Source organism: Dermochelys coriacea, chromosome 4, assembly GCF_009764565.3.
Source record: "Dermochelys coriacea isolate rDerCor1 chromosome 4, rDerCor1.pri.v4, whole genome shotgun sequence".
Lineage (NCBI taxonomy): Eukaryota > Metazoa > Chordata > Testudines > Dermochelyidae > Dermochelys > Dermochelys coriacea.
This window is the reverse complement of record NC_050071.1, coordinates 128162015-128185666: the sequence shown is the minus strand read 5'-3', so window position 1 is coordinate 128185666 and position 23652 is coordinate 128162015. Positions and strand designations below refer to the sequence as shown.

Genomic DNA, 23652 nt, shown 5'->3' with positions numbered 1-23652 from the left:
TGCTGTAAAATAAAATAATGCAAACACACACAAAAGAACCCACTCTTGGACTGACATTAAAAAATATCTCTCCCCTTGCCATGTTTCACAGCTGTTGTGTTACACTTGGGATCACTCCCGCCACCTATTTTGAATATAATTGGAAGACTTTACTTGAAGTCTGATGGAATTTCACCCCTATTCAAGAGGATGTCAGGTGCAATAAGTATCTTTGCTGGACGAAGAAAAGCAGCTAAAAATGAAGTAGCGAAGGACATACCTGGAACAAGTGCTTATTTTAAAACAACTGGCTGCTCAGCCATCTGTGGACAGAACTGAGCTGCTTTTTCCCATTAAAGCAGCTTTCCAGTATTTGTTCAGATAAATTTTGTTCCCATAAAATATTTCACTTGTTGCATTTATTTCTTCTCTCTGCATTGCTAAGTTTGAACAGCAGGACAAACCAAACGTAGTTGGTGGATTTTACTCCACCACTGGAGCCATCAAAATATTTGTGGTCAGAGTTTTTCCCTACCAAATGGATGAACTAAAAAGGTACAGGGTCAAATGCTGCTCTGATATACACCCTTGAAACCACACTGATGGTAAGTGATGGCTGAATTTGATCCTTCCTGTGCAAGCTGCTCCTGACCACACCAGCAAACATAACAGAAGTTTCACTTGCTTGAATGACATTGAAAACTTGGTATCTTGCCATATTTGTTCACTGTGGGTGTTGTAAGCCAATAATAAATAACTTCTAACTTCCATTAGTGATCTATAATATCAACATTATTTTACATTTGTCCAACTTATTTCTGTCCTTTGCACACTCTTGATCAGGAGAAGGGCGGAGGGTCAAATGTAGCCTTGCAAAACTCTATTCACTCATTTGCCCAAAGTAAGTCTCTGTAAGTGTGTGAGTTAAATATATACAAAACAAACAACAGGTGGGTAGATTTTTGTGCCTGGGATTAGTAAAATCTGGTATAATAGTGCATGTAGCCCCACCAAAAACAGCTAGTGAAAGTTTAATCCACTAGAAGAAAGCTATAAAAATTGTTTGGCAACCTCTGTACTCAGGGTATCAGAATCTGGCCCTTTCTCATACTAAGTAGCACTTTACTCTGTGTGAAGTCCCGTTGAAGTTAATGAGGCAGATCCTCAGTTGGTGCAAATTGCCATCGCTCCATTGAAGTCAATGCAGGATATGCTGTATGTGGACCACTTTTGGATTACAGTTTTATTCAGCATGATTAAGGACAGGACTGCCATAAAAAAGCATAGAACGTAGCAAGATACATGTATTACACTGGATTTTATCCCCTGTATGCAACTCCTTTTACATAGCTGGAGGATGTTCAAAGATACCTCATCAGAAATGATTCCATCCCAGATGGACAATTTAACATACATACTTACAGATATGGAAATAAATCTGAAAACCCCTTAAAGTGCATGTTATCAGCTAGTGCCATAAGTAGAGTTGATTTTTATGGGAAGATCTGTATGATTAACAGGAGTCGGAGGATCTAAACTCTGTTCCCAGTTGTGAGACAGACTGCTTGGGGAACACTGGTCAAGTCACAACTTTTCTGCCCTTTGGTTTTTCCAGTCTGTAAAATGGGATACATATATTTATCTAACCAACAATGGTGTTAGGTGGCTTACTTTATCAGTGTTTATAATGTACTTTGAGATCCTTCGAGTACTATTATTATACATACGTATATTGTAGTAATATATGTAAAATAGTAATGGTCTAGGTTTACTTGGTTCTGCCTCAGTGCAAGGGATTGGACCAGATGGTCTCTCAAGGGCCTTTCCAGCCTTACATTTCTATGACTATTATTAATTTATTATTATTGTTATTAGCAATTTATAGCAGTCCTCACTAATGCTGGTGAATTTAGGATTTTTTTCTGTTTGTGAAGTGTTGGCAAGCTGATCCCAATTTCTGAAAGTGTAGTTGTAAGTACAGTCCAGACAGTGTGGACAAACAGCCTTCTGCCTTTGGGTTGTTTGCAAAATGTGTATTATGGGTGAAATTCACTTCCATAGAGAGGGCTAGGACAAGGTATACTCGTCCCTTAACTCCCACGTTGAATGTTTGTGCGAGTTAAATAGGCTTTGTACTGGAACAGTGACGAATTTCACTGTCTTTCTGGCATCTCTTAAGTCAGGTGGAATTGCTTCTGTTCCCTGGTTTGATGGTTCATTATTGTTCAGGTTTAAAAAATGTATGACAAAATGATGAAGCAGGAATAATCAGCAGAAAATAGTGACTAGATGTTGTACCATCTAGTCCCTAGTTCATGCATATATAGCTGGTTCACATGCATGATATGGGTATTGGTTTAGGGTGAAATTCACACCTGTACAGAGAGGCAATGCAAGGCCTAAGCAGCACCTAAATCCTATGTTTTCTTCTTCTAGCCTTGGTCCCATACATAAGGGTTGACTTGTCAACTCCTTCACCAGGGAGCACCCTAGTTCATATAGGGTGTATAAAGGACTCATTTCATAGCTTTCTTTGGCAAAGTTGTACAGCCAGCTGCCAGCCTGATGCCAACACTCCTACTTTTTCAACTGGGCTTGGGACCAGCTACAGCGGAGTTCTTTCTCAAAATAGGGCTTCAGTGGGACTTAAATATTGTGCTGGCCATCTGCACAGGGTGAATGCCACCTATAAAGACCAGCCAGTCCTTCATACAAAGACCTATTCATGTGAATGATCATAAATAATGAATAATAAGAGGTACGAATATAGTCAAACCATAGAGTTGTCTGGAATCTGAATGGATGGATGCTTACAAACACTGATTTTGTAGTATTTTGCATCCCACACTGTGTTTATATATCAGTTTATACAGAGGATGATGTATAAAACATGCACACACAGAGTGATTATTATGATTATCTTAGCACACTTGTGAAAGTTGAATGAAAACTAATGTCAGACTCATTTTGCATTCAACTATGGCAGAGCAAGAAATGTGGCTGCTAATAAAGGCAGATTTGGCAGCTGCAGAGCATTGGCAGTGGTACAAGATTTCTTAGTAAGCTACTGAATAGCTCCAGCTGTGAAGAACTTGAAATTTATCTTGAAAGTACTAAACGACAGCTGTCCTGATCTGCTAGACCACTTGCCTGTCTTAGAGATGATGATTTTTTTTTAAACAAAAAGTTATAGGCTTATGTTATATTTTGCCGCTTTTATTGGCATAATAACTAAAAAAAAAAAGTACATGTGGGAGGATAGCTAGCAGGTATGATCAGATAAAAGCTGGTATGATGCTTAGCAAATGCTTTTACAGAGTACCTTCTGAACTGTCAGAGGCATATAAAGATTGCTGCGAGACACATGGTTTGCATTATGTCAAGGTTCTGATGTTTGCCCTACTTAATAAGTCATACTGTTCCTGTGTCGTCATGCTCTGTTAGGCAGGTAAAACAAAATGCTCTTTATTACAACAGCAGTGAAATTAGCAAAGAGAGAGCAAACCATTCCCACTCTCCAGCCAGATTCCTTTCATCAAATAAATGTCTTTATCTTGACAAACAAATGACAGCGCTATATAACAGGACAAAGAACTAATTGGCGGTTGTTGCATTTGTGCTAGATTAGAAACAGTGTTAGGCCTAATCCCACAAAGCACATAAATACATTCTGAACTTTATGGGAAGTGAATTCAGTGGGATTACTCCTACACATAAAGTTAAAGATGAGTTTCGTTGCTCAGTTGCGGAACTAGGGTTGTACACTGCTTCAGTCAAGCAGTAAATGCAACAGCAACCGATGAAGGTTTCTTCCTGTTGACTATTCAACTTCCTGCTGTTGAAGGTCAGCGAGATTACTCATGTGCTTAACGTTAACCACGTGCTTAAGTGCTTTTCTGAGTCAGAGCCTTCATTAGTTTTCATTCTATTGCACTGCCATCGTATCATCATCTGGACTCTCCTCACTGACTTTGCACAGTAACGCATGTAGGAAGGCCTGTGAAGGGCACAGAAAAAGAAGCTGTGTTGATGGAGGACACATGGAGGTGAAGGGAGATCATGAGTAAGGAGACAGTTTAGCTAGGATACAAGTGGGTTTGGAAAAGATCCAATTAAATGTGTTCAACTTATGGGATCGCTGAAGAGAGTTGCACTGGAATTAGCAATGGAAAGATATTTAGGGCTTGTCTACATGTTGCACTAGTCTGTACTGCAGGAGTGTTGATGAAGCCTGACAGAAAAGGGATTGTGAGAAAGAAGCAGCATGTAGAATGTGTCACAGAGAGAAGCAGAGGAAGCCAGACACATGTTTAGGGTGTGATCATAGGGCAAGAGAAGGGACCCAGATGACAGACCCAGGAGGGAGGATGAAGGAGCCCAAAGGGTTCAGATACGATATGGGTAAGGTGCCAACCATTTTTGGGCTTATCCAAAATGACCCCGACCCTTTCAGGGTCATCTGTGTTACTAATTAGAATGTATTTATTCTAATGTAATGTATTTGTATGCATTCTTATTTAGACTGTGGCAGTGCCCAAGATGTCCAAGGCACTTTTCAGAGACACAGGAAGAGACAAAGAGCTCACAGTCTAAAATGAGAAAGACAGATGAAGGGAGGGGGGAAAGTGACACATAGACAAGGACAATAGGTACATCTTGTTAGTGCCAAATTTGATTAGAAGAACTACAACAGTCTGACTAAATAAATGAGAAATAATGCATTTTAATTAGTGATGCCTTAAAAGGTTCAAGGATAGGTTTGGACCAACATCAGAAATTCTAGACCCTCGCCCACATGGTGCATAGGCCTTGTGCTCACCCCTTCCTAAGAAGCGAATTTCACCCTGACATATTCAAGAAATCCTTACTCACGTGAGTAGTCTCAGAAAGTTGAATAGGAGTATTCTGATGTCTATGGCTTATTCCTGTGAACAGAGGTTGGATTGGGCCCTGTTTCATTAAATGAAGAAAAACAGCTCTTTGGTATGAGCACAAGATTTCTCCTTTGATTTAAATCCTTCTTGCAAGCACAGCAATTTAAACAGGATGGTCCATCAGCCACCGATGAAAGAAAATCCTTAAAGAGAAAAGGAAAATTTACAAGATGGTGGAATTTTCTTACCAAGGGAAACTGGAAAGAGATCTCTGGTGTAGGAAACAACAAGGCTACACACTTTCTCCACTTCAGCTATGCCTGATCCCCGTTGAGCAGGCAGTGACAAATGAAAGCTTCTTCGAGCACTCTGTAGTCAAGATGTGTTAGATGTATTGGCACGCTCAGTTGCTCTGAAAAAATAGGGAGATGTTAACATGGTTCCAAGTCTAGTTTCCCTCCTTTTCCAAAACTAAGACATAGCTGCATCTCTCATTCCAAAAGGCAGTAATACTTAAAAGAAAGATTTTTATTTCCTTTAATTCTGAATTTATGAGAGAAACATATAATATGTATTAGCTTTACACACAACCACGTAAGTGTCACCACCTGATCCTATTGGCAAATATGCCTCAATAACTCACAGTGGAGCAACTGGAAGGCTCAGGGGATTGCTAATGGGGTATGAAGTCTTTCAGCACGAGATTGCCAATTTGACTCCAGCCCAGATGGTTAGAAACTGAGTGCCAGAACTTCAACTGCTGTGATTCAGCGTGGCTCTGTGGCTGTCAGGAGACTTATGTCTACTTACATCAGTTGGAAGATCTGGCCCTAGAACTTGTTACCTTCTGATGCCTGTCCAGCAGTCTATGTAGAGTGAGTTGGTGGTCTCAGGTACTGACGCACTAATTGGCAGCCTCTGCAGATGTCAAAATTTGATTAGTTCTAGGCAATGAACTACCTTCTCACCCTTATAAATTGTTTCAGGATTGCAGCAGGATTGTATGGGAAGGTATGTGATGTCATTGCCTTTGCTATACCAATTCCATTTTAAAAACAGCAGGTTTCAGGTGGGTGCCTTTCATCAGCAGTAAATTCAATTAGAAATCGATTGTCCTCTTTTCCCCATTTTCAGAATTTTCTTTGTCTCCTATTTCTCTCCCAATTATATTTCAGTTCAGCTCCCTTATCGCTCTTCCTTGATTAGCTGTAGCCCCTCCACACTTTTACAGCTTTCTTGCTGATTGGCATTTCATGGATCTCACACCTCTGTAGTTTGTCAGATGCAGAAAGGAGGAGCTGCTTTTCCAAATAGGTATTGCTTTAAAAAACTTGATAAATGAATTTCAACAGCAGTTTTATATGGCTTTTGTCTATATTAAATTTAGCTTTTCTAAGAAAGCGCGCATTGAAAAAACTGCCAACATCTACAGTCAAGGAATGTTCCTTTCATTTACTGCCCAGCTTTGATCAAGTAAATATTGCTGCTTTCATATGATGCCCCCACCCCATGTTGATCTGCAGCAGAAAAGTGTTTCTAAGAGAGACTGATGAGCCTCCTCTAATTAGGAGAAAGAGAAAGTCATCTATAGAAAATAAGAAGGAGAAAGAGGACTCATTTCATGGGGATGTGGTTGATGGAGAGTACAAGTCAAATTACATAGTCATCCACCAGGAGACCACTCAGATCTAGATGGAATATTGCATGCTGGGCCTAATGCATCATGAGATGCCATTCACTGTATTCCATATGGGTGAAATTTACCCCTTTACAAGGCCTATACCCCACTTGAGTTCCATTTAGGCCCTTAGAACAGTGGGACTTACATGTTCTATCCCTCTGTACAGGGGTGAATTTCACCCTATGAGAACAAATGGCATTTTGGCCCCTGATCCACACTTCAGCATGCACTACTTACATATTGTCTCTTGTTGGTTTTGTACAGCTCCAAGCATATTAGTGATCAACAAATAACAGTAATAGGCTACAATCTTGAGGGCCTTACTCAATTTTCACTCAGTCCTTACTCAAGACAAAACTCCTGTTATATGATGACTGAGTAAACAGAGGCCCCAATTCACCAAACCATTCCTGTTCCTGAGAAAGGATTTCAGCATTTGGACCCCAGCTCAGCAAGGTACCTAGGTATGTCAGTGGAACTACTCATATGCTTAAATTAGGTGTGTGCCTAAGTCCGTTGCTGAATCAGTGCCCTGGCTCATGCTCAATCCTCACCTTACACATCTATCCCATCTATAGTATCTAATTTTTTATGCTGTGCTAGTGCCAGCTCTCTGAACAGAAGAATGTGCATCACACCCCGTTGCATAACATATTGTTTGTGTATGTAGCTCTGCACTCTATTAAAATACTAGAGAGTCACCTATTTCTTGTTAACTGTTTTAGATTACTTTCCATTATGATGGCTGCCATTTGCCTGATTATATGCAATCTAAGAGCTGCCTTTTGGTTCCTGGAAAGTTACAAACGCATCCCTTGGTTAACTAAAGTTTGGATGACCCTCCTTTAGCACAAGCATACTATTCAAACCTCTCAGCAAGCTAGATAAATGCTTTACTTCATGGCAATCTTTCAGCTTACCAGTCTGAGGAAATTGGAATCCAAAACCTTGCTTCAAAATACAGCATTTATCAGACTTGCTGAGAGGTTTGAATAGCATTTTTCAGCTATGAGATGGCATACAGCAGGCAAATACGACGTTTGTTGAATAGTTATAAATATGAAATGCAGGGCAACAAACTGGGCTCAATTCTTAACTGTGACACCCAGGCACACATGGCCACAGACCATGTAATAATGATACTTAGTTCTTTAATAGCATTAGTCATTCTACAGGGGATCTCTATGCACATTATAAAGATCCTTGTGAGGTAAGCAGAAACTATTCTCATTTTACAAATGGAAAAACTAAGAAACAGAGAAGGTAATGGATGTACCCAAGGTCACATACTCTATGGCAGATCTCAGGATATAACCCACATTTTCTGATTTGTAGTCCTTTGCTTTAACCACAAGACTGTCCTTCCAGGTACACTGGGATATCTATTAATGAGCATAAATGCACAAACCCTGTATCAGATTTTCTAAAGATAAGCAGGAAACCTTTTGATCTGCCAAAATCAGAGACCTAGAGATGATTCTGTTTCACCTAAAACATCTCAAGTAGAGAAGTTTTCTTTAGGTGTTCATCTTGTCATCAGCTACTTTATGGGAAGAACATATCTCTTGGCCTTGAAGAGAAATAACAGTCATCAAGTCTTTTGTTCCAAAATACATTATTTAGGTAAATAAGGAGGCTTCATATATATCCTGTTCAGGATTTGGGAGTCTTCCAAGCAAATTTCCAAATACATGCCCATTATTATCATGGAAGTGTAGGACTTGAAGGGATCTCAACTGGTCATCTAGTCCTGTCCCCTGCACTCAAGGCAGAGCTAAGTACTAACTAGACCATTCCTGATTGGTGTTTGTCTAACCTGTTCCTAAAAGCCTCCAACGATGGAGATTCCAGAACCTCCAAGGACAATTTATTCCAGTGCTTAACCACCCTGAGAGAAAGTTTTTCCTAATGTCCAAACTAAACCTTCCTTGCTGCAATTTCAGCCCACTGCTTCTCGTCCTATCCTCAGAGGGTATGCTGTGAAGAAGATAGAAAATACAATGTATACAATGTATAAGTGTTTGTACAGCACGTAATATAATGGGGTCCCAATCTCTTATTGGCACAGTAGGTATTGCCATAATAAACAATATAATTCCTTTGCTTATCATATACTACTGAGATACTAATACTTCCTTTGTCTGTCTTGTCTATTTAGATTGTAAACTCTTTGGAGTTAGGACTGTACCTTACTAGATATATGTACAGCACTTTGCACAATGGGGCCCTGTTCTCAGCTGTAGCCACCAGGTGTTGCCATAATACAAAATAATAATAAGTAATGTATAGCTGGAAGTAGCTAATAATGGACATTTCGCTGGCAGATGAGCCAGCAGTAGAAGACTGTCAGCTATACTGGTTTCTGTTAACCCCTTCTGTTTCTCAATCTGCCATAACTCCTTTGTCATCGTGAAGCTCCTCAGCATTCATTGAAGCACCAGCATTTATCAGCAGCACCAGCAAATAGAAAATAAAATATCGTAGCCACTGCATGAGGCTGCATTGAACTGGTTACAGGATTTATCACAGATAAAAACAAGAAGGTGATTATTCAGCTCTACCTGTTCACTTTTGCACACCACATTGTAAAGAAAAGACACAAGCAAATCAGAGTGTGAAAAGGAGAGGAACAAACATGGTAAAAGGTTGGGGTGACCGTGTCTGCTGAGGGGAAAAAAAAATCACAAAAATGGGCATTTAGAGAAAAGGAAACATGATCAATGCTTACAAAATACATAATCAATATCGTAAAGAGGACAGAAATCAGTTATACTCATCATTCAACAAGGTTAGAAAAAGTTTTAATGGGACTTATTTGCACAGAGATTTTTAGGTTAAATATTAGGAGAACTATAACCACAAGAACAGCCTGGCAGTGGGACCAGCTGTCAAGAGAAACTATGGAATCATCATTATTGGAAGTATTCCATTGAATTACGCCTACCAAGCTATGCAAGTCCCAAGAGCTTCAGATGCTGGCTCCAGGATAGGCCAACTTATTAAGAGAAAGATTGGCCAACCAAGGAAGCCAGAAACCTCCAGGCAATCCAGATTTTGCCTCTTAAAAAGAAAGGCAATTCAGTGTAAATTAAAGCAAAACAAAAAGTGATGTCAGTGCAATATTAAGGTGAAGATGTTAAAAATCACAATTTGACAATCAGGGTCAAGTCTCATGTTATATTTATTTCTACTCCACAGTATGTCTACATTGTGGACAACACTCCCACATACAGGACTGGAAATTTCAGAGGGACAAATTTTAGATGTGACATCTTTTTTTAGTCTGAGGACATTCAGGGTAAAAACTTTCACCTCCTTAAATTTTCTTCCAGTTTCTTGGTTTTTAAATTATACCAGATATTGGTAGATGGGTATAAGTTAGGCTAAGAGGGTCTAATGGAGCCTAAACATAAGGGAAACTGATTCATCTCACCCCTGAATTTGCTCCACAGTTACCTCCTAATGCATATCTCAGGGCCACAGCCATCAAATGTTAACCTTGTGCTTCCAGATTACCTCCCCTCAATTTTTGTAGAAGCACATCTCCTGCAGGCATCACTGAGAGTCTCCAGACAACTGCTCTCCAGGAAACCCCTTGCTCTCAGAGGTGACTGCACTGCATAGAAGAGGAACCCACACTAAAAGTTTTGTTTTTAACTGAAACAAACAAACAAAATCTTTCTGCCCTCTTTGGGCTCTTTTTCAGCTAGTTTTTCATTCAGCCTGCTGCCCTCTTGCTAGGTTTGACAACCATTTTGGAGGGCTTGTACACCCCCTACTTGGGACTGGTAGGGGAATCCAGTCCCACCCTCTACTCTGGGTTCCAGCCAGGGCCCTATAGTGTACCACTGGTCAGCTCTTTTCCCTGAGCCACTTCCTACCTCACCTCTTACTTTCCCTCTGGATCTCCCAGTCTCTCTCAGGCCTTCCTTCTGGCTTTGAGCTTCTTACCTAGCTTTCCCTCCATCTCCTTCCTCAGCTAGGGTCTTTCAGCACTTAAACCGGGCTCCTTTTATGAAGGAATCACCAGATTCTTCTCAGGTGGGGCCTATCCTGTAATCAGGGTTGATTTAGTCCCAGGCTTTCCAGCCCGGACAAGCCACCCTGTTACAATCCCACTCCCTCCCACCCTCGGCTTTTCTCCTTTCAGCCCGTGGATTTGGAACCCCATCAGAAAGGCTTCCATGGGGTCAATGCAGAAGGGCCAACAGCTGGCACTCTGCTCATAGAAGCAGAGTAAAGCACTGAGCTCTGTGATCAGGTCTTTCACTCCATGATCAGACAGCAAGGCACTATTACCCCTTGACATACTAGTGGTCTACTCAATATTTATTTTACCAGCGTGGGTTAAATATGTGGAAACACCAGCCAGGATCAAAGCCCCACATGGGAGGCACTGTACAAACACACATGAAGGTACAATCCATGCCCAGATAAGCTTAAATGTCAGAAGGCAAGTGACACATAAATTATGTGAAAAGAGAAATACAATAAAATAGATGCAATTTAGATACATAAACATATTTCCAATTAATATAAATTGATTAAATAAATTTAATCTATCCCCATCTGCCATTTAATCTAGTCATTAAATGACTGATTACAGTTGAATTTCTCATGTTATTAAGTAACTAATACACAGTATAATGACTCACTGAAACATTAACGGACAGATTTTCAGGTTCTCAGCATCCACAGTTGTGACCAGATTTTTTTAAGTTAATTTTTAATTGATTTCCATAAAGATGCAGACAATGAAAAGTACAAAAAGGTAAATGACTTTCAGTTTGTATGTTTCCAAATACTGACTGCTTCACGGGATCACCAAGAGAATTATGGAAATACACAATTTTACAACTTTTCATAGCTGCAAAACCAGGCAATACAAAACACGACAATACTGCATAAACGTAGCTTGTTAGGGTGGGGGTAACAGTAATAAAAAAGAAGACACACATGAATTGGGAGAGGAGGGAAAGGATGTGACTGAAAGGGGAGAGGGAAAAGAAGGAGGGGTTAGATTTTGACAAGAGTTCAACTCCTAACTTAACCATCTAACCAAGGTCAAAATGGCTCCACACCCACCACCCTATTGTGACACTTAGAGACAGATTTTCAAAAGGTCTCAGCCAGAGGTGATACGTGGAGAGAGGAGGGGAAATGTGGGGGTCACATGCCCCCCACAGATTTGCTGCTTGGCTTGTACTGAGTATGCTCACACTGGACTGAGCATGCTCAGTAACACTGCTGAAGCTAGCTGTCCTCACTCTGACCCCCCCCCCCTCCACCCCACTATCAGCAGGCACGGGTCTTCCTCTGGTCTCAGCACCCAATATACTGAACACTTTGGAAAATCTGACCACTTATTTTGCTGCCTAAATGGAACTGTGAAGTTCTGAAAATCTGAGGCTTCTCTAAATTACACCAAGGGACTGAATGGACCCCTGGCTGGCCCCCGGATCATAGTTAGGGCAGGAGGTAGAAGATGGCAATAACCCCACCTTTTCAAATGCTGTTCTTAAAAGTGGCAATTCTTCAACAAAAAAACTTCAAAAACAGACTCCAACATGAAACTTCAGAACTGGAATTAATTTGCAAACTGGACACCATCAAATTAGGCCTGAATAAAGACTGGCAGTGGATAGGTCATTACAAAAACTGATTTCCCCGACACACCTTCTTGTCAACTGTTTGAAATGGTTTACCATCCTCATTACCCCTACAAAAGTGATTTTTCCTCCCTTGGTATTCTACTGTTAATTGAATTGTCTCGGTAGACTGAACCCCACTTGGTAAGACAACTCCCATCTTTTCATGTACTATGTATACATATACTACTACTGTATTTTCCACTTCATGCATCTGATGAAGCGGGTTTAGCCCACGAAAGCTTATGTCCAAATAAATTAGTTAGTCTCTAAGGTGCCACAAGAACTCCTCATTGTTTTTGTCCCCACTCTGTATCTAAAATACCAACATTGTTTAGCTTAAAATATTTATTTTTAAATCTCTGTAACACTTCTGTGAGATTTCTTTTTCCCGTTATTCGGAAAGCTATCCATATAGATAAGTGATAGGCATTTTCTAAATACCTAAAATAGACAGACTGACTTCAGTAGGACTTCTTCAGTGAACAAGAATTTCTTGAAAGAATAAGGGCCAACTGGATCAGGCTGGAGTTTATATTTCTTATAACCAATAATGGGCAACATTGATCACTGATGTAGCTCCATTGACTTCAGTAGAGTCACACCAGGGATGAATATGGCCCAGTGATTATTAACCCTCCTACATTTTCTCAAATCACTAAGTAATAAAACCATGACAAGTTTATATGACAAAAATGGGCCTAACTAAGGAAGTTGGAACCTTACCTCTCAAATTCCTGGCTTCTGCCACAATTTGGCCCTTACCCTTAGCATTACATTTGTTTTTATTGTAAAAATTAGTGTGAAAAGAAACAGAAATGTGTCCAAGCCCTCAAAATAAAAACAAAAAAAATACAATATTATTTCAAGAGCTGCCATACAAACTAGTAGCTGTTTAGAAGTGGCATTAGGGCAGGTGGAAAAATTTTCTGTTGAAACTGTTTTTTGACAGAAAATTGAATTTTAGACTATATACATTTTTTTATGTACAGTATCTGCTTTCTGCAAGAAATGTCAAATTTTCATCAAAAACTGTATTTTTTCAGTCAAAAATCAAAAAGTTCAGATTTCAAACCAAAGTGTGGAGTTTTCTAATGAAAATTCAAAATTTTATGAGGGAGAAACCCATTTGGCTGACCATTTCTAATTGATATATATAGGAACATCATAGGGGCATAGGACTGGAAGGGACCTCCTAGTCATCCAATCCAGTCCCTGATATCACAGTCAACACTGTTTTATAAGCCCATTCATAAACGTATCAAGCTCCATCTTAAAACTTGTTAGATCGTTTGCCTCCACTATTCCAAATGGGAAGCCGTCCCAGAACCTCACTCCCCTGATGGCTTGAAACCTTCTTCTAATTTACAACCTAAATTTATTCATGGCTACTTTATACCCATTTGTTCTTGTGCAGGTTTTGTCCTTTTGCTTTAATAGCTCTTCTCCCTCCCTGGTGTTTACCTCTCTGATGTATTTACAGAAAGCAACAATAAACCCTCCGCCTGGGTTTTGCTAGGCTAAACAAGCCAAGCTCTGTTAGTCTCCTCTAATAAAATAGGCTCTCCATTCCTCGGATTATTTTAGGAGCCCTTCCCTGCACTTGTTCCAGTTTGAATTCTTGAATAATGGGTGAGCACCATGGCACAATTTTAAAGTTTGGCTGGAAACTGGCTTTCCATTATTCTGGTTCCTAACCCATCTGTGTCAGCTGAAATATCACGATGCCAGTGTGAAGGAAATACAGGATACCCAGCCAGTTTGCCAGGATCCAACGGTGAACTCACCAGATCTTCACTTGAATTCACTTCTCAATGTCAGAAATATTTGACCTCATGACGACCTTGAAGTATACAAGTTACTCGAAATCAGTATTAGTACTGACAACTAAAACCACTAAAGAGAACATTTCAAGGCAGACAGGAGTCACATAGCTTTAGAACTAGAACGAAGCCAATTCATGAACATACATATTCTTATTAAACTGCTTAAACCAACACATTGTGCTATTTCTAATGTTCCAGCACAGTACATATATCCTAAACCACAAGGCATAAAGAATGGGGTTTCTAACCTCATTGCCAGCACATTTTTAAAAACACTATACAGTTCATAAAATGCTCGGCATGCACTGCTGGATTCATTTATATTCATTAGAAAGGAGCCAGATGAGCATGACAGTTTTATTTTCACTTTAAGATCTCTCGGTGCTGCACGCTGTCCTAATAGCGTCAGACTCCTGATGACGACCAAAATACTGTGCAAGAAAATAATCAACAGTTGCTGTCCGCTTCGAATGGAGACAGAGGTATAAATGAGTATTGTATTTAGGGCGCAAGCACTAGAAACACATAAATTGATCCAAACTGACTATGCAATTAAGGCCTGATCCAAAGCATGCTGAAGTCAGTGGTAGCCTTGCCACAAACTCCAGTATGCTTTGGATCAGGTCCCTAACAACTGTAAAAATAAGGGGCCCCATTATCCTCTCTCACCACTTTTATATTTATGTAACTCCTTTGAATTCAATGGAGTTACTACTGATTTATACCGGGGTAACTGAGAGGAGAATCAGATTTTTTCTTTCCCTTCTCTCAGTGATTTCCTTTCCCCTTGTCCTGCTCAGAACAGTAACTGAATTACGTACTGTATAACATAAATCTGTAACTCTGTTACTTATCTGAAATTTAATTCTGTAGCTGTTATTAAATCCGCAAAATGCCTGCCCTTACTCTGGGATGAGAGATATTATGGAAAATCATGTTTATTAGTTATCATTAGTTTTCCAAGTGGGCAAAGAATGATAGTATTGTAAGAATATAATCAACTCATAAAGCAATACATTGGAAATGTGACCTTAAAGACATCATTTGGAGACAGATTCTTGATACTCTTACTTATGCAGGATAGCAGTATCCAAGTCCATAAGGGGTCCCATTGACTTCAATAGGATTCTCTGGAGTATTCAATATAACTAAGGATATCAGAATCCAGCCCTGGGGGTCTAACACTGTAAGCCCACATCCTCAGAAGTATTTAGGTGTCTAACCCGCATTGAAATCAATGGGAGGATCTGGGTCATACTGTTTACCATTATTATTAAAATCAATAGGACTTCTGCTCCAGTACTAAGACCTTCAGGAAATCATGGGTTAAGTTTCCCTCTGTGGATTTGAGGTCTTTATTCTATAATGACCAAATTCTGGTCCTATGAGAAAAGTCCTCAATGGAGGGTTTTGATTGATAGAACTATGTATATGAAGGCAGGTCGCCAGTTCAGGGGACCTGATGCAGACAGTAGGCTAGATTTGGATACATAGAGCTGACGAAGACCTTCAGTAACCTAAGAAGAGCTCTGTGTAAGTTCAAAAACTTGTCTCTTTCCCAACAGAAGTTGCTCCCATAACAGATATTACCTCACTCATCTTGTCTCTGTGAATTGTCTATTGACTTCAGTGGGCTTTGGATTAAGTCCTAGCTCTTTAAAACCAGTGTTACAGGTAGACTTTCATGGCTTGCTTAGACAGTAATAAATCTAATTGCCTCGTGTGGGTGGATTAAGATGGAATTATATATTATAAATTCAACAAACCTCAGGAGTTTTTCTAAATTTTGCCTGGCAGCTTTAAATTCACATAGATTTGCCAGTTGTAGTCTGACTCTTATGAAAGGGGTCTTACATTTCCAGCCTATATCTCTTATAAGTCAGACAATTATGCTCCCACTCTGCTAGATTTCCCACCCCCTGACTTCTCCCATGAGAATGCTAAAGGAATGCAGCCAACTTTAAAAGTTGTATTTCTCCCCTTTGATGACAGATATTGGTTTAGTGGGCAGTCAGTATCTAAGATCTTCACAGTCATCAGCAAAAAAAACCCCAAACATATTTCAGGCCAAATTCTGTCCTGATTTACCGACTCCAATACGATTACAAAGTCCACAGTGTCAGTGATACAGCATTAAGGGCCAGACTTTCAAAAGTACTCAGGGCTTGTCTACACAAACATTCAGTTGGCAGAAAACTGGGGAGTGAATCTATCCTGCACTAGCCTGCCACAGACTAAGGGCAGATCTACACTTAAAATGTTGTATCAGTGCAGCTGCACTGCTGTAACGCTTTAATGAAGTTAATGGCATAGTTAATCCACTTCCCCAAGAAGTGGTAGCTATGTCAGTGGGAGAAGCTTTCTTCTACCAACATAACACTTTCTACAGCAGGAGTTAGTGGGCATAGCTACATCTCTGAGGGGTGTGGCTTTTTCACACGCCGAACAATATAGTTACACTAATATAGCTCTGTAGTGCAGATCAGACCTAATTGACCATATGGACTAGTGAACCAGTTTGAAATGGACTAGTGGACCAATTTGCTGTGAACTAGTTGTTCATGTAGACAAGCCCTTAGCTGCAGATAGGAATGAGAGTTAGGCATTTAAATGGCTTAAGTGCTTTTGAAAATCCCTCTAGGCACCTATGTGCATCTTTAGGTGCCTAAATACCTTTGAAAACCTGCCCCCCAAGGGTCTCCTTCTGCTCCCATTGAACTCAATGGCAAACTCCCACATTAGTTTTAATGGGAGGTAGATTGGGACCTCAGTGTAAAACTGACCTCTCACATCTGCTTTGTTATTCTGCTTTCCCTGCATGCACCAGAAGTTGTCAAAATTGTTCATGCCCTGGGGTGTTTAATGCCTAAATTTCTATGGGTGTTTGCTGAGTCAAAGTGGCTGAACTGTCAGGACTGCTAAGTAAAAACATCTTCAGGCATTTGGAGGCAAAGTCATTGTGGAAGATAGGCAGAGAGGTTTTGTCAGTGAAAAAGTTAATAGTCATCCTCAGCTGGTGTACATGAGCATGATTTCACTGACTTGGGTGGAGCAGTGCAGATTCTCACCAGCAGAGGATATGGCCAGTACAGACAGTAAAACGAGAGAGGAAAAACCCAGCAATGATCCATTTCACCTGCAGCACTCTGCTCTTCAGAGGAATCTTTATCAAAAGTCCCTTTTCCTAAGGTTCTCTTTTGAATGAAGAGTTGTGATTTTTACTCAGTACTTAATGACCTGTGTTTGGGACCAAAGACTCCCAAAATGATTTGTAAACCATGGGCCTCATCCTAATCTCTTTTATATGGTGTAAATCAGGACGAAACCCTCTATAGACAAAGCACTCTTGCAATGTAGCTTTCTCTGAGGCAGACAATCAATCACCATGCTTGTTCTACTATGCCTGTCTCTGACCTCACAGTCATGAGCACTAAACTGACCAATCTTGGTGCAGAGGGAGTTGACACTATATGTCCAGTAATAATAATACACGTATTGTGTTCTGGGTCTCCTTGTGCTGTTCTGTCAGATGTGTAAACTGCTCAAGGCAGGGACTGTCTCTCAGTGAGTTTGTATAGTGCCTTGCACAACAGGCTCCTGACCCATCTGGGTCCCCTAAGAACAACCTAATACAAAGAATAAATAAGGTGTGTGTGGGGAAGAAAACCTTTATCAACCAAATCATCCAGTTGTTTCTGAGCTTTCAAATGCTGGCTTTCACCAGTCTCTGAATTCTCTTCAATGATTTCAGCACATTGCTTCTTTAAAGCCCTCGCATAAGGATTTTTTTCTTTGATTGTGTTTTCTGTTTAAATAATTACATATGAAAAAAGACTAACAGAAACAGGCTGTGCTGTCTTAGTGGGGGCTTTTCTTTCCCAACCCCCCCTTTTTTATTATAAAGAACAACCCTATAATTACTCGATACAAAACACTTCCCATTGAAAATCCCAGAGTCTCCAAATGGTCTTACTCTAAGCCACTGAATTTCTCAACCAAGGTATGAGAAAAGGTTAAAAAGAAATCAGCCTCTGGCAAGGTAAATAAATAAATAAATAACTTGTGGTTTCATTTGTGGGGTCAATAGTGCCGGGATGGCTAGGTTTCTTTCCAGCTCATAGTTCTCTGGGGTTCTTCAAGGATTTTGCACAACATAAACTTAGTATTACCTTCCCATATGGAAAGTGCCAAGCATTTTTCTTCCCCCCATAAACCCCAGCTTTGAAATGAACACATCTTGAAAGCACAGAGCTCATTTTGAGGTCCTAACCAGAGAGCTCCAATCTCCTCTTTTCTTTCCCCCAAAGACATTTGCATTTAAAAATAAATTTACTGTAAACAATTCCAGAAATCTCCATGGAAAGATTTTTGAAAGGGGCTGGGTGAGGTCAAAATGAGCAAAGAGGATCGTGTTTGACCATGATTTGAAGACAGGCACATAGGCTAACTGGTGCGTTAAACCGTATGGGTAATCTAAATATGTATTCATAATTATGATAGAGATGCTGTGGACAATATTGATTCTGATTGGCGGTGGGAGCTCATTGGAATGTTTGTTAGTAGCTGAGCTTGCAGACATCCAACGGGGCCCAACCCTGTTGGGGTTTGTGTGCATTTAATAGCAGCAATTGGTTTTGTTTATCTGGCTGCAGTTAAGTGGCTCTGCCTTGCTGCCAGACAGTCCCATAAGAAACAGGGCTGACGCCTAACAGCCCCATGAGCCTAAGCCACATTCACTTCGATGACACTGGCAATGACACAGCTACCCAGGGAACTAATACCAAGCAACAGCTGAAAGCAATAAAGCAAATGAAAAATACCTGGAAGCACAAGCTACAGGCATCTGTAATGGAACAAACCAGGCACTTGGCCATCCTCAGAGTGTATTTGTAGCTGGTTTATAACTATGTTCACTTTACTCTCAAGGATGAGGCTGTTCAAACATTTCCTTGTCACTCTTAATTGTTGAATTTTTTTTGTTTTTACTTGTGCGCCAGAGTCTGAGACTTCAGATTTTAAGATTTTTCACTCTTGAATGAATTATGATATTGTAACAAATCTTTGTAACAAACCTAAGACTTCATTCCACCATGTTGCCTACTGATGGCTATTTAAAACTTCACTGTCCTGCTGGAGCTAGAACTGAGATTTTCCTGCTCTAAGTGCACAAGCCCCCACCATGAGTGAAAGGAGATTCACCATTAGCAGTTGCCAGAGGCATATGACACACAGTTGAGCAGCTCCAAGTGGTACAGAGCAATCGTACCCCCACACAGCATTAAGCTCACTACAGTGTGGAATTTGCTCAAAGATGCCCCGAGGCAGACTCTCAAAAAGTCTCTAGACCTGAGTTATTTAAAATTCTCTCATGCTGGATCATTTTACCTAGAGCTGCATGGAGCCTCACAACTACAGTTTTCAGAGCACTCTGCAAACCTTCCCCTTAGTCTGGTTCACATGTGAGTCACAAGCTGCAAATATGTAACTAACACAAGTGCAAATGCAAACTTGAATCCTTAGATTCCACATCTGTATAGCAGCGGTGCTCAGGTTTCATTCAAAGTTTATTAATGCTTTGAAAATGAAAAGCTCTACTTAAGTGAAAAGAAAAGGAGTACTTGTGGCACCTTAGAGACTAACAAATTTATTAGAGCATAAGCTTTCGTGAGCTACAGCTCACTTCATCAATGCATCCGATGAAGTGAGCTGTAGCTCATGAAAGCTTATGCTCTAATAAATTTGTTAGTCTCTAAGGTGCCACAAGTACTCCTGTTCTTTTTGCAAATACAGACTAACACGGCTGCTACTCTGAAATCTCTACTTAAATGCTAAGCACGATGGAGCAGACTCGTTTCATATGCCTACATGCCCATTTGAACACCAGCAATGCCCAGCTTCAGCACTGCTGTTTTAAAGCAGTAGGTATGTTTCAGACATACCCTTGGAACCTGGTTGGCAGAGGTCCTTATTTTGCCAGCATACCGGGAGGCAGGTGGCGTTGTTACATATGGAGGGTGAATCCCACATACAGTGTATTTCACATGTCCCCAGGTTCAAATGGATCATTCAGCACATGTAGAATTTTGTGCTAAACCACCTGAGGTCTGGGATATTCCCTTCAGACTAGGGATTATTTATTTGTATACTATGGCACTGAGGTGACCTTTAGATGGGCCCAATTTGCTGAGGTGCTCAGGACCTTCTACAAGGTGCTAATCAACTTCTGCTCCCATTGACTACATGTCTAGCTAGCTCACCGGACAAGTGATTGGGGAAAGAAATGAGTACCAAGAGTTGTTCCAGAGCCAACAAGGAGTAAAAAGCTATGGCTGCGGATGGACCCATGCCAGTCACCCTCCAGCCAGACCTTTTCTTCAGAGCTCCCAAATGTAGAACATGTGATAGTAACAGGAAGTCAAGGAACAAATAAGAGTAAATTGGCTCTAACTCAAGCATTACATCGTTTTATTGAGGAAGATTGAAACTACTGGCTCCTCTGGAATAGCGTTTGGCCTCTACATTTGTATCGCAATTGTGATCAAGTCACCCCAGTCCCAATAATTAGATAGATAGCTAATGAGCTGAAAATAACATGTGTGTGTGCTTGATACACCCAGCTGTATATGTACCACTGAATCAGGAACATTTAAGAAAGACTTGCAATAGACTAGCAGGAACATTTACAATAGGTGCTCAGATACAACAGTGATGGTGGAGAATAGATAGAGGGTGATTGCAATGCACTTGTGAAATAACTGATAAATTAGAGTAATGCACCCTGACCACATGCATGTACAAGCCCTACTCTGGTGAGCACAAATCAAACCCAGGATGGAGCTTAATGCCTAAAACAAAAGCCTCTACCACTGCAATTACAGGATTGCTCCTTCAACTAAGAGTAAGTAGCAGGCTATTATAATTAGGGCTGTCAAGCAATAAAAAAATTAATCACGATTAATTGCACTGTTAAGCAATAATAGAATACCATTTATTTAAATATTTGTGGACCTTTTCTACATTTTCAAATATATTGATTTCAATTACAACACAGAATATAAAGTGTATGGCGCTCACTTTATATTTATTTTTATTACCAATATTTACACTTTAAAAAACAAAAGAAATTGTATTTTTCAATTCACCTAATAGAAGTATTGTAGTGCAATCTCTTTATCATGAAAGTTGAACTTGCAAATGTAGAATTATGTACAAAAAAACCCCTGCATTCTAAAATAAAACCATGTAAAACTTTAGAGCCTACAAGTCCACTCAGTCCTACTTCTTGTTCAGCCAATCGCTCTGAAAAACAAGTTTGTTTACATTTGGAGGCGATAATGCTGCCCACTTCTTGTTTACAATGTCACCATTCCACCATTCCAGAGGACATCTGTCAATGCTGATGATGGGTTCTGCTTGATAATGATCCAAAGCAGTGCGGACTGACACATGTTCATTTTCATCATCTGAGTCAGATGCCATGAGCAGAAGGTTGATTTTCTTTTTTGGTGGTTCAGGTTCTGTAGTTTCCGCATCTGAGAGTTGCTCTTTTTAGACTTCTGAAAGCATGCTACGCACCTCGTCCTTCTCAGATTTTGGAAGGCACTTCAGATTCTTGAACCTTGGGTTGAGTGTTATAGCCATCTTTAGAAATCTCACATTGGTATGTTCTTTGCGTTTTGTCACATCTGCAGTGAAAGTGTTCTTAAAACAAACAAAATGTGCTGGGTCATCATCTGAGACTGCTATAACATGAAATATATGGCAGAATGCGGGTAAAACAGACTAGGAGACATACAATTCTCCCCCAAGGAGTTCAGTCTCAAATTTAATTGATGCATTATTTTTTTAATGAAAACCATCATCATGAAAGCATGTCCTTTGGAATGGTAGCTGAAGCATAGAATCATAGAATCACAGAATATCAATGTTGGAAGGGACCTCAGGAGGTCATCTAGTCCAACCCCCTGCTCAAAGCAGGACCAATCCCCAACTAAATCATCCCAGCCAGGGCTTTGTCAAGCCTGACCTTAAAAACTTCTAAGGAAGGAGATTCCACCACCTCCCTAGGTAACACATTCCAGTGTTTCACGATCCTCCTAGTGAAAAAGTTTTTTCCTAATATCCAACCTAAACCTCCCCCACTGCAACTTGAGACCATTACTCCTTGTTCTGTCATCTGCAACCACTGAGAACAGTCTAGATCCATCCTCTTTGGAACCCCCTTTCAGGTAGTTGAAAGCAGCTATCAAATCCCCCCTCATTCTTCTCTTCCGCAAATTAAACAATCCCAGTTCCCTCAGCCTCTCCTCATAAGTCATGTGTTCCAGTCCCCTAATCATTTTTGTTGCCCTCCGCTGGACGCTTTCCAATTTTTCCACATCCTTCTTGTAGTGTGGAGCCCAAAACTGGACACAGTACTCCAGATGAGACCTCACCAATGTCGAATAGAGGGGAATGATCAGGTCCCTTGATCTGCTGGCAATGCCCCTACTTATACATCCCAAAATGCCATTGGCCTTCTTGGCAACAAGGGCACACTGTTGACTCATATCCAGCTTCTCGTCGACTGTAACCCCTAGGTTCTTTTCTGCAGAACTGCTGCCGAGCCATTCGGTCCCTAGTCTGTAGTGGTGCATGGGATTCTTCTGACCTAAGTGCAGGACTCTGTACTTGTCCTTGTTGAACCTCATCAGATTTCTTTTGGCCCAATCCTCTAATTTGTCTAGGTCCCTCTGTATCCTATCCCTACCCTCCAGCGTATCTACCTCTCCTCCCAGTTTAGTGTCATCTGCAAACTTGCTGAGGGTGCAATCCACACCATCCTCCAGATCATTTATGAAAATATTGAACAAAACCAGCTCGAGGAACGACCCTTGGGGCACTCACTTGATACCGGCTGCCAACTAGACATGGCGCCATTGATCACTACCTGTTGAGCCCGACAATCTAGCCAACTTTCTATCCACCTTATAGTCCATTCATCCAGCCCATACTTCTTTAACTTGTTGGCAAGAATACTGTGGGAGACCGTGTCAAAAGCTTTGCTAAAGTAAAGGAACAACACGTCCACTGCTTTCCCCTCATCCTCAGAGCCAGTTATCTCATCATAGAAGGCAATTAGATTAGTCAGGCATGACTTGCCCTTTGTGAATCCTTGCTGACTGTTCCTGATCACTTTCCTCTCCTCTAAGTGCTTCAGAATTGATTCCTTGAGGACCTGCTCCATGATTTTTCCAGGGACTGAGGTGAGGCTGACTGGTCTGTAGTTCCCAGGATCCTCCTCCTTCCCTTTTTTAAAGATGGCACTACATTAGCCTTTTTCCAGTCGTCTGGGACTTCCCCCGATCACCATGAGTTTTCAAAGATAATGACCAATGGCTCTGCAATCACATCCGCCAACTCCTTTAGCACTCTCGGATGCAGCGCATCCGGCCCCATGGACTTGTGCTCATCCAGCTTTTCTAAATAGTCCCGAACCACTTCTTTCTCCACAGAGGACTGGTCACCTCCTCCCCATGCTGTGCTGCCCAGTGCAGTAGTCTGGGAGCTGACCTTGTTCGTGAAGACAGAGGCAAAAGAAGCATTGAGTACATTAGCTTTTTCCACATCCTCTGTCACTAGGTTGCCTCCCTCATTCAGTAAGG

General features: G+C 40.7%; 2 long non-coding RNA genes across 4 annotated transcripts; one reads left to right on the top strand and one right to left on the bottom strand.

Moving 5' to 3' along the window:
• Positions 1-2424: 2424 nt before the first annotated feature.
• LOC119854915 lies at positions 2425-10524 on the bottom strand. Of its 3 annotated transcripts, none has more exons than XR_005292683.2 (5): positions 10486-10524; positions 5698-5771; positions 5154-5265; positions 4852-5056; positions 2425-3976 (listed from the first exon to the last, which is right to left on the bottom strand). It is a non-coding gene; the product is annotated as an uncharacterized LOC119854915 (long non-coding RNA). The 3 variants fall into 3 exon arrangements; XR_005292682.2 differs by having other exon boundaries at positions 10421-10522; XR_006280953.1 differs by having other exon boundaries at positions 5664-5771; positions 10421-10506.
• Positions 8357-20690, top strand: LOC122459960. The gene is made up of 3 exons (XR_006280954.1): positions 8357-8506; positions 18661-18664; positions 20680-20690. It is a non-coding gene; the product is annotated as an uncharacterized LOC122459960 (long non-coding RNA).
• The last annotated feature ends 2962 nt before the right edge of the window (positions 20691-23652 follow it).